Below are 11,832 nucleotides of genomic sequence, written 5' to 3'. Positions count from 1 at the left end.
TCATCCTCAGAATCTTTGGACCAGACCTCCACGCCACCGAATTCATCACTGTTATTTGCACCCTGCACAATTAAAGCATTCATGGTAGAGTTATTAACAGCAGACTTTCTTTTCTTTATTTCCTCCAATCTTCTTAGGAGGCTCGCTTCTTCATCTTCTTTGTTCGTCTTTTCTTCTTTCTTTCTCAGCATACAATCTTTAGCAAAATGATTTTTGCCTCCACAGTAATGACAGTCAAATCCTGAGTCTCCTCCAGCTTTAGCTTCCTTCTTTGACTCTTCGGTCTTTGACCCCATCTTCGGTTCCTCCTTGATCCTTTCGGCGCTATAACTTCCCTGCCAGTTTCGGTTCTTGTTGGATGGGAATTTCTTCTTAATGAATTTTCTGGGATTCGACACCATCATGGCGTATTCTTCACCAGTTAGATCAAAATCAGCAAGATCTATTTCCTCTTCTTCTTCAACCGAGCTCTTTCCTTTGGAGACAAGAGCTAAAGAACCCAGAGCCAAGACCACATTCGTTTCCTTTGATAAAGAATTCTCATGTGATTTTAAAATACCCACCAGTTTTTCCAGAGAGTAAGACTTGAACTGTTCATGAGCCTTGACTGTTGACACAACAGCCATCCATTCAGATCTAAGGCCATTCATGAAAGTGACCTTTTGTTCAATTACCTTCTTTCAATTCCATGCTTTAGCATCTTACTCAAAAGATGAATAAAGCAATCGAAAGTCTGAACAAAGTTTTTCTTCAGGCTTCTGCTTAAATTCACCAAACTCAGATAACAAGAGAGTTTGGATAGAGTGTTCCAGATCTTCATCTGTGGAATATAATTCCTTCAATCTATCCCAGATCTCCTTAGCTGTAGAACAAGAACTCACCAAACGAAACATATCCGATTGTAAAGAAAACATTATCATCCGTAGAGCTTTGATGTTGCACTAAAACTTCTCTTTTTCATCCCGAGGAATGTCTTTGACGTCATTAACAAGCTGATTGTATTCTTTCTGTGTTTTAACAATCTTTGATGTGCTTGAGTGAGCGAATGGGCCTGAAGTGATTGCTTCCCAGATTAGATATCTGTTGTCCTTCGATCCAATCACATAGTCTTCAAAGTGATGCGTCCAAACTTCATAGTCTTTTGTATACAAGATTGGTATTCTTGTTGTAGACCATATGCTGTTGGAAATATTGATCGGATTGGTTTGTGAATCATCCATGGACATTGTAAATACTTTTGATCGATAACCTGTAAAAGATCAAACTTGTAATATTTCATTAGGGTTAGATTAACAATTAATGAGATACATCAATAAGGAGTGACGGCTCAATAAATATCAATCAATGCGGAATTAAAACACTATGAACTTCTTCGACAGAAGAGGTGTGTATGGATTACACAGTCTCCCGCTCTGATACCAATTGATGAGTTCAAAAACTCTTAGATCGATTAGATCTTTCACAAGTACGATAAAAGTAATTAAACAGTTTAAGAGGAATACGAGAAAGAACACAAAATAGAATCAAACTTATGCTTATGATTCAAAACTGAGTCACGCCTCAGCAGAGCTCGATGAAGAACTTTCGCTGTAGAGGCGAGCTAGGGTTTATAGAGAATATGAAATAAAACAATAATAGTGATAACTCTCTAAGTCTGCATGCATGCAGCTTAAATACTAAACCCTAATACAAAATAATGCACGGCTGGACAGGCCCATTACCGGCATTCAAACTAGACAATGGACCGAGCCCATGACGCAATCCAATAGACTTAACATTTACCATAATTGTGACACTATATAAAGATCATATTCTTCGGAAAAATCAGCCACTAGATTATGTGTGAAAGGGCTAGCCAATTTTCATGAAGTATGTATATTCTCTCAAGTTATTCTAAGTGTATTTGCTGTTGTGTGAACCATTTGAGGTGTCACACTTGGGGCACTAGGCACTCAAGCTTCATGAACACATTTTACATCAAAGAGGTATGTAATTCTAACCTGATATATTCATATGAATCAATGTTATTATGCTAGTTAGGATGAATACCTTGGAAAGTTCATATTTGCATGTATAATAGAGAAAACATAGATCCAAGGTATTTAGGGTTGCATGTACACTTAGGAGTGTTAGAATGCTTAAAACTCAACAGTGGTATCAGAGCCTAGGCTTGTTTTCTTGTTATACTTGCTTAAACTGCTTAAAAATCGAATTTTGGTGTTGTCTGCACAACAGACTCGCCGAGTCCACTGATGGACTCGCCGAGTACAAGGAAAAAACATCCAACTCACCGAGTTTGTTCATGCACTCGACGAGTTGGATCCCCTGACAGCATATATTTGACTGTTTTGGCTGGAATTGGACTAGGAACATTACTTTAAGTTGTTTTTGGACTTATAAACTTATTTTTGATGTGGTAATGTTCATACTAATCCAATTTCAAAGATAATTGTCAATAGATTCATGTTTTGTATTAGTTTAAGTGTTATGCTAATTACATGAAAAAGTTTGATTCCAATTATCTTGTTCATATGAGTTGCTTAGATTAATAGAAAATGTTGATTGATTAAGTGTCTTTGATCCATTTTAATCTAAGAATTGATTCTATAATGTGTTTGTGTAACTTGTCCTCAAGTTACATGAAAAGTCACATTAAAGTTTCTTAAAACTCATAAAAGTTGGCAATGGTTACAATATGAAGAGTCTTCTCCTAATTAAATGGTTTTATGACTCCATAACTTGTCCTCAAGTTATGGAGGTTCAAGAGTCACTTCATTAAATCATTAAAATGTGTAACCTTAATTAGTTTCATAAGTTACAAAAGAAGAAAAGCTACATTCTTTAATAGTTTAAAGTCTTCCATAACTTGTCCTCAAGTTATGGAACTTGAAGAGTTTTAACTAAAACTACTTTAAACTCATAAGTTATGGAATTAATTAGTTTTGAATAGTTTCAAAACTTGCCCTCGAGTTTTGGAATTTGAAAAGTTTTCTTTCATGAATACTTTAATTCCAAGTTTAGCCCTTAGAATTTTAAAAGTTAAAATTCAAACCTTATACTTTATAATATTATAAGTTAATTATATATATATATATATATATATATATATATATGTATGTATGTATAAGAGTAAAGTTAGTCTTACCGTTAGTAGGCCTCATTCACGAAGCTGGTCTATAAGGGGGTATAAGGTTACTGCCTATAAAATGGCAGTTGGGTGTCCACTCTCACTGTAGCACCTAGTTCCTGGTATGTATTCTTGATTATTAACTCTCCTTATGTATTACATTTTAACCTTGGACTCAGCGAGTTGAAGGACTAACTCGCCGAGTAGAAGTAGGTCCAGACTCGAGTTCAACTCTGGCTACTCGGTGAGTAGGGTCGTGGGACTCGGCGAGTAGACCCTATATGGACTAAAACCCTAACCTGGGTGTTTGCACCCTATTTAAACGATCTAACCCAGCCTCCACAACCCCTAGCACTCCCAGAGATCTGTAGAACGAAACCCTAGCCCCTTTGTGTCCTTGTGGGTGATTTTTAGCATTTTGAAGGTGGTTTGGAGCTTGGGAGAAGAAGGAGAAGGTTGAAGAGTGCAAGAAGGGAAGAAGATCCAGAATATACTCTGTGAAGGGCTTCTATTCAAGTAGAAAAGTTCCTACCTTGACCTTTAGTTCATGGAACCCCCCTTTCTTGTCCCTAAAAAGAGGTTTTAAGCCTTAAGAACCTAAATCTTTATGTGTTTATGGTTAATGTTCTGCAAGGACTTTGGATTTGGACCTTTAAGACATCCTAGTAGCATAAAGTCTCTGTGGTTGAGGTGATTGAGGTCCCTATTGAGTGTAGGACCTCTTAAAGAGCTTGGAATTGCATGTTTAAGCTCATTGGGCCATGCATGCACGTAAAGTTTGCAACTTTACGTGGTAAACATGCCCTCGGACCATAGATCTGTGGTTTTGAAGCATTGCATGTCTCGAATCTGGCCTATTTGGGAAATGGGTCGAGGAACTCGGCGAGTCCCAAAATGGTACTCGGCGAGTTCTATGAAGATGGTCTTAGACTCGGTGAGTTGGATGAACAACTCGGCGAGTCCTATGAAGATTGGCTGGAGCTCGCCGAGCTGTTCTTCAAACTCGGCGAGTCGGTACTCAAGTCAGCCCCATAATCCTGAGTGGTGAGTCAAGGGTGACTCGGTGAGTGGGGTGAGGTACTTGGCGAGTGGGACCGGATTAGTAAGGGAAGGACTCGGCGAGTTGCTCGTGGACTCGGCGAGTCCAGTCAACTGGAAGTTGACTTTGACTTGGATTTCGACCTGGTCGAGGGTAAAAGGGTCATTTTACCCTAAGAACATCTAGCAGTGTTTGACTGATCGTTTTGTGGGATTTATAGCCAGAGGGCGTCCAGAGCAGCAGCAGTAGACAGTCAATTTCTGATCAGTTCAGCAGCTACTTTCGAGGTGAGTTACCTTCCAGTAGCAGTGGGTCTAAGGCCACAATGCCGACCCACCAGTAGGAGATGTATGATAGATGATTGTCTTTGTGATATCATCTAGGTTTGCTACTACCTGATAGCATGATATGATATATGTGATAGTAGTAGAGTTCGGTTGTAGGGCCGAAGGGTAGTCAGACACCCCAGATACGTCTGACAGTATGTGATTATATGTTTGCATGCTAGCTTGTTATGTTATATGCGATAGTGGTAGTAGGAGGGGACCAATCCACGAGTTCGGTTGCTAGGACCGAAGGGTAGTTCAGGCACCCCATATATGTCTGATAATATGTTATGTTATGATATATGTGATAATAGCAGTAGGGGTGAAATAGTCCCCGAGGTTCAGTCGTCAGGATCGAAGGGTAGTCAGCACCCCAGAATGGCCTGACATGGGTAGTCAGCACCCCAGAATGGCTTGACACGGGTAGGTCGGCACCCCAGAATGGCCGTACCGGGTAGGTCGGGCACCCCAGAAATGCCTGGCAATATGTGTGATATGTGATTGTTTGGTATGCGATATGATGGGGGAACTCACTAAGTTTCGTGCTTACAGTGTTCAGTTTTGGTTTCAGGTACCTCTTCTTCGAATGGGGAAGGAGCTCGCGCGGTAGCAGCACATCACACACACGCTTTGTATTTCGCACTATGAGATCTTCCTGGGGATTTGTACTCTGACTTTATTATGTTTTTATAACTGGTTTCCAAACACGTACATCTTATATGAAATGTTATGATTGGTGAATGTTTGATCTTAATGTTTTGCTAAGTGTGTGTATTTAAAAATGAAATTTTTGGCTCATATTTTTGGGGTGTTACACTCACCCACCGCTTCCTTGACCAGTGGAGGGTCGTTTGCCGAACGGGTAGGACAAGGAATATAATTCTCACTTCATTAAAAGTATTAATGATAAATACTAAGTAACTAAACATTTATAAATTCCCAATCTTAGTTACTTAGGAAAAATGTGAATAAGGTGTTAATCCATGAAATGACACTTTGCACTTTGTTTAAGTCGTTAGTGGAGCATGTGTGGTTAACCGGCACACTAACCGAGACTTAACAAGGTAGACAAATGGTAACTTAATATTTATCATAGTATCGGTGGAGCGTGTGTGGTTAACCGGCACATCGATTAAGGGGTAAATATTAAGGGTACCAAGTATATTTGCATGGTTACTTCACACCTTGGTTTGTGATCCTCGGCATCCCAGTCACAAAACCTAAAGGGCACACTCGAGATTGAAACATGCCATTGAAAAGTTCAATGAATCTCAAAAGATCTAGGAGTTTCAAATCTAAGTAAAACCTAATTAAATTATTTTGTTTTTCATGGTGGAAATTGGTGAATCGTCATTTGCCTACCTTCAAATATTCTATAGCTTATATTACGACATCCCTCTTCCAAGTTATAAAATAGTTTGCAGGGTCCTAGCCTTAATATTTCATATTGGGTGTTATATTAAGGACTTTAGATCAACTATCTTGAATATCACCCAAAAGATGTCTAGTTCAGACATCTATGATCCTCCCAAATCTCTTGGAACTTCACTTCCTCCACCTCCTCCAATTATTCTCCGTATCCCACAAGTTCAAGGTCACTCAAGCCCTATTGGCAAGGCAAGGTCTAGGTGTGCTCACATCTTGGAGATGAAGTCACATATTTACAAGCCGGGAGAGTTGGGTGTCAAAGTCTTGAGAAAGTTGGATGTCCAATAACTTTCTAAGTCACATAGTGAGTTTCGTTGGGACTCCTATGAAACAAACTATGACAAGACCCTTAATGATCTTATCTAGTTGCTTGGTGCTACTGAATCAGCAATGATTTGGTGGGCTAGTAAAGCAAATTTGCTAATATCAACTTCCAAAAACTTTATGGACATTAACAATGATGACACTAGAAATCCAGAAAAAGCATTCTCTTCCCAATGGAAAGGGATCGGCAATAGTCAACTCGGTTGACCAAATGGTAAAGAGAAAAGCTAAGTCTGTGATAGTCTCGCGTACCATTACCAAAGGGTCCATATGGTTCTATTGCCAAAAGGAAAGGGCATTGGTTGCGAAGTTGCCAATTTTACCTAAGGATTTTAAAGTCAATAAGTTTGACCCTACTTTAGGTAAAGTCCACTATCTAACTCTGCTAAGTTTCTATTCTGAGATTCTTGATACATGATGTGACTGGGTCACATGTTGATGCTTTTAAGAATCAAAGAAAAGTGAAGAAACTTAAAGAAATAATATGCTGAATCTGATCGCGTAGATGGATTTCTATCGCATAGTTTGAAGATCAGATTCTTGAGCTACTTCTTAGGAGTTATGATATATTGCTTAGGAATCGATAACAACAAAGTTTTCATGTGCTTTTGCATTGTAAGGAAAGTTTTTCCGCAAAGTTTTTAAAATAAAAGGAAAATTTTTGATTTTATTTATTTTAAAATATCCTTACAATGGCATTTGAGGAAAAAAAATTGTTGCTTATATGATTCCATTAATAGCAAGAGTGGAAATATGAAATTGATTCTTTCATTTGTGGTAACGTCTAAATTTACCAAATAAGGAAAGATCCTCATCACCTAAGTTTCAATTGGACCGAAACTTGGAATCATGCAAGTTGTATAGCATGATGAATGAGAATTTATCATCTTTGGAAAATTAAGATTAGTTCCTTGTTCACATGTATATGTGAGTCAAGTGAAGGACTAAGGGATTGAGTATACATTCTTGTGCACTGTCCAAAGTCCACCACAAAAGATGGACAAGACTATTCATCATGATTTACTAAGTCTAGTAAATATGGTTATACTTACAGGCCTAAGTATAATTTTGAAGCATTGAAAAGATTTCAATGTATGGCAGAACGAATGAGAAGAATCAAATTAGGCAGAATGATAAAAGTTTCTCAAATTTGAAAAGATGGGAGAGTACTATAGTATCATGTTATATGATCATCTTAATGATTAAGAGACCTTATTACAATTCATCCTCTAAGTGCGTTCTGATAGCTAAGAAGAGGAGCTATGAATTGTTGAAGTGATTAAATCAAAAAGATGATTCATACTTCGTTCCAAAAACAATTCTTAGAGTTATACTCTAAGATTGTAACTTGAGTGAAATGTCTTAACGAAGGTTTAAAACACTTGTCAAATGTAAGAGTAAAACCAAAGGGCTTGTAGCCTAGCGGTATCCGGTGTTGCCCTCCCTCCTTGAGGTTGAGGGTTCAAGTCTCGTCGTGGACATAGGTGGATTTAAGATGTAGTTTAGGAGTAGGTTACATTTGCCGTTTCAAAAAAAAATGTAAGAGTAAAAGTTTTCTACTCTTGTACATTTGAAATTGGTAAGTTGTGATGTTTTGGATAAAACAAAGACCAACTAAGGCCAATTGTGTGAAGTGTTTGTCTTGATTAGAATCCACACTATCTCTTGAATATCTGAAAAGAAAGTCTTATATGTCAAGAGGACAGTAGGAGTCTTAAAGGTCTTGAAAGTGTCAAGAACTAATCAAGAATAAAACATGAAGTTCTTCACTAGCACACGACTTGAGGTTTATAACCTATCGTTTTGACATATTTTGTGCCCATTCCAATTAAAGTTGGCTTTGCATATGAGTTCTTAGAGTTCTCAATTGGTTGCACAACAACTTGGAAGCAATGGCAGGCCCTTGAACTCCCAGATAGAAAGAAATTAAAATTGAGTTCAGTCCATATGAGTTTGGATTTGTCATTATCCTTGTCTTGTGACTATGGTTTTGATAATTCCAAAGGATAAGAACACATACACCATTAAATCTAAGTGTCATAGGTTTCTCTCTGATTCATGAAAATGATGGTGAGGAAACAGTTTCACTAAGTAGATTTTAGCTAGATAGCAATTGTGATATTTGCATTCTCAAAGTCGTTAGTGGAGCGTGTGTGCTTAACCGGCACACTAAAATGGACTTGTGAGAAGTGGCAAAGGTCTAAACAATCGAGACTATGATTACGACATCCCTTTTCATAGTTCTAAAATTGTTTAGACACACCTGTGAGCTATCTAAGAAAAAGGTGTGTGATTTTGATAAAGTCTTATCAAGGCAATCTAGTATCAGAAATCTGAACTTTGGTAAGAAAGTCAATAAAGTATTGATTTCTAGAAGTCCAGGTGATTTCTGAGTACATGTCAAAGCTAGTGGGAGCATAAGTGTTAATCATCATGTTAGTGGGAGCACGATAATTATGATAAGTATTGCAAGTTAGCAATGTTAATTATAAAAAACAAAGGTTTCAATTGGGAAAAAGTTATTTTGCTATAATTAAGGGAGAGGAAATTATACTTCATCTCAAATCTATAAGCTTAGATTGTGAGATTTTAATCAAATTTAGTCAAGTATATATATGAATGTTATGTTGGAATGGCTCAACATAAGAAAATTATATATATGGGTCCATTATTTGCGTTCTAAAATTCGATTATGATTATGGCATCGCTTTTCATAATCTGAATTATGAGAACTTGGCAAATTGAAATGGAAATATTATAGCAAAATACTGGTTTAGTCTTTATGTGAAACATCATGAATCGTGTCCCATATGCTTCGGATACAAGATCGATTACATGTGCTATAATATTTGTCCTTTCTAAATTTTCCAAATGCCCGGGGCATTAACAGGGAAAAGGTCTAGAATTGGATATGACTAAAATGATTAAGCAATTCTCGAGGACAATCTAAGGTTTACCAAAGATTGGTTGCTCAGGGATAGTTGGAAGTATACTGTTAATTTTTAGAAGGACCATATTGACATATTATGAAAAGAGGCAACTCTTGTTCAGAAGTGATAGTCAAAATGGAAATATAGGAAGGTACAAGTTATCTTTGTAAGATTAGGAAACTTGATGCAAGAAGAATGCTCAAAGGCAATGGACTTTGAATATGAGACTTCGGTTCCATGGAGTTGATCTCCATTGGGATACTCTGTAATGTTATGTTAACAAGTCTTTGTGACTTTATGCATAATCGTTACAAGAGGACCAATGCATATAAGTTTAAAATCTAATAGATTTCGATAAATGATAAGGATTTGGAATTCTTACATTTACAATTAGGATTTGGGAGTGTGAAATTAGAATCATGGTTCAATTGGTTTATTTCACAAAGTAAGGATCATAGACAAACATAGAGTGCATACTTGGCTTATGGCAAAGCTATTGTTTAGAAAAACATAGTGTACATGCTCGCAGCGTGGGAAAACTATTGTTTTAATTCAAGAATAGAGTTGATAGCTGAAATAGTATGCAATGAATAATGTGTAATCATATGGTGATAAATAAATGTGTTTTTATTTATATTCATAATTCTGAGACCATATTGGATTTAATTATTCCACACCGTAAATTTCAAAAACAATTTTTCATTAAAAAAATAATCGTTAATTCTTAAAAACACTTTTCTTAAAATCCCAATCGTAATCGAATTACAAAACATAACTCCATTTTCACTTGCATAATAAACCAGGATCCTCAAAACATGACTTTTTATCTGGTGTGTACAATCGAGCCGTTGTCGTCCCGTGATCCTGAGAGAAACCTAAAACACATAACACAAAACACTGTAAGCACAAAGCTTAGTGATTTCCCCAAAATACCACACATAACACATATTAGCCACTCGAGGCTATAACTCTGTGGGTCCGTGGACCCTACTCTATGAACCTTCTGGTTCTAACTCTGTGAACCTTCCGGTTCTAACTCTGGAACCTTCCGGTTCTAACTCTGTAAATATGCACAGCATAAATCACATAGAAATAATGCAGTACAACACATAACATACATAACATACAAATACTCTGTCACATAACTCTGGTTACCTACTCAAGGTAAAGTATAGTGAGAAGACTCACCTCGGATATCTCAGTAAATCTCTGACTCGATAACTCTGATCTAGCCCCTGGCTAATCACATGAAATAAATATGCTAATTAATACAACTCTCAGGCTAGGCTAATCTCTTTCTCTCAATACATCCTCTAGGAAGGGTAAAAGGCTATCCTACCCTTCCAATGACTCTAAAGTCCAAACATTGACTAACCCCTAAAAGTCAACGAAGTCAACGGTCAACCTTGACCAAACTCGCAGAGTGCGACTGTGATTCGGCGAGTCCACACGAGCTCTTTACTCTCCTAGTCCTCATTGGACTCACTGAGTCAACCTCAACCCTGCAAATCAGCACTGATCACAATCTGTGAAATGTCTCGACCTAACTCGCTGAGTCCGGCGTGGACTCGCCGAGTCCCTACGAGACCTGATTCCTCTGTATCCCTTCTGACTGACCGAGTCACTCACCCAACTCGGTTACCCAACCCCTGGTTCAAAAAAACGGAACAAACACGCTCCAACTCGTCGAGTCTGCTAATGGACTCGGCGAGTGCATCCCATGCATAACCCCAAACGACCTTCTGAGGTCATATTTGTTCCACTAGCTCATAGATCCAGTCTTTCCAAACTTATTTATCATGTAAAGTTTATGTCTTGGTGCTCATATCACACCTATTGACTCATAAATGGTGTTTTAACCTCACACATAATGATCCCAAACCAAAACCTCCATAGACTCATATAAAGCTTGGACAAAGAGGCACTCTGGACCTCCATGGGTCCAAATCCAGAACCTAACTCGCCTAAGGGACCATGGGAGCACTAGATCTAGTCACAAAAGGGCTCAATAAGCCCTAAATCAACATGAACATCACCTCAACAGAAAATGTTTCGAAAATAGTACCTCAAACGTGATGTTCTGGACCTCAGATCTTTAGGAAGTTAACCCTCTTGCTTCCTCTTGGCTATAGCTTCCTTTCCCTTGCTAGAAAACACTTCCAAGGTCGACAATGGCTCCTTCTCTCACTCCAAACGCTCAAGTTCACTAGGGTTTCGCTCTGGGGGGGCTGGTGAGCCCAAATGACGGCCATAAGGCCCTTTAAATAGGCCCCAAACCCGAGAAATTAGGGTTTCATTAAACAGCACGGACTCGCCGAGTCGACCAATGCGACTCGTCGAGTCTGGTCAATAATCCGGGTGAGAAATCGCGTCTCTACTCGGCGAGTTTACGCACCAACTCGTCGAGTTCTTCCACAAAACTCAAAATAAAATGAATAAATATAACACCTGAAATTCTGGATGTCACAATTCTCTCCCACTTGAATCTGACTTCGCCCTCGAAGTCTCATCCCTGAAATAGCTCCAGATGCTGCTCCCGCATCTCACGCTCTGGCTCCCAGGTCAACTCGGATCCTCTCTGATGTTCCCACTGAACCTGTACCACGGGCACCTCCTTGTTCCTCAGAACCTTGATCTTCCGATCCAAAATCGCAACTG

This window comes from Lactuca saligna, chromosome 8 (genome assembly GCF_052625555.1).
Source record: "Lactuca saligna cultivar CGN05327 chromosome 8, ASM5262555v1, whole genome shotgun sequence".
Classification (NCBI taxonomy): Eukaryota; Viridiplantae; Streptophyta; class Magnoliopsida; order Asterales; family Asteraceae; genus Lactuca; species Lactuca saligna.
Note: the sequence above shows the minus strand (reverse complement) of the source record.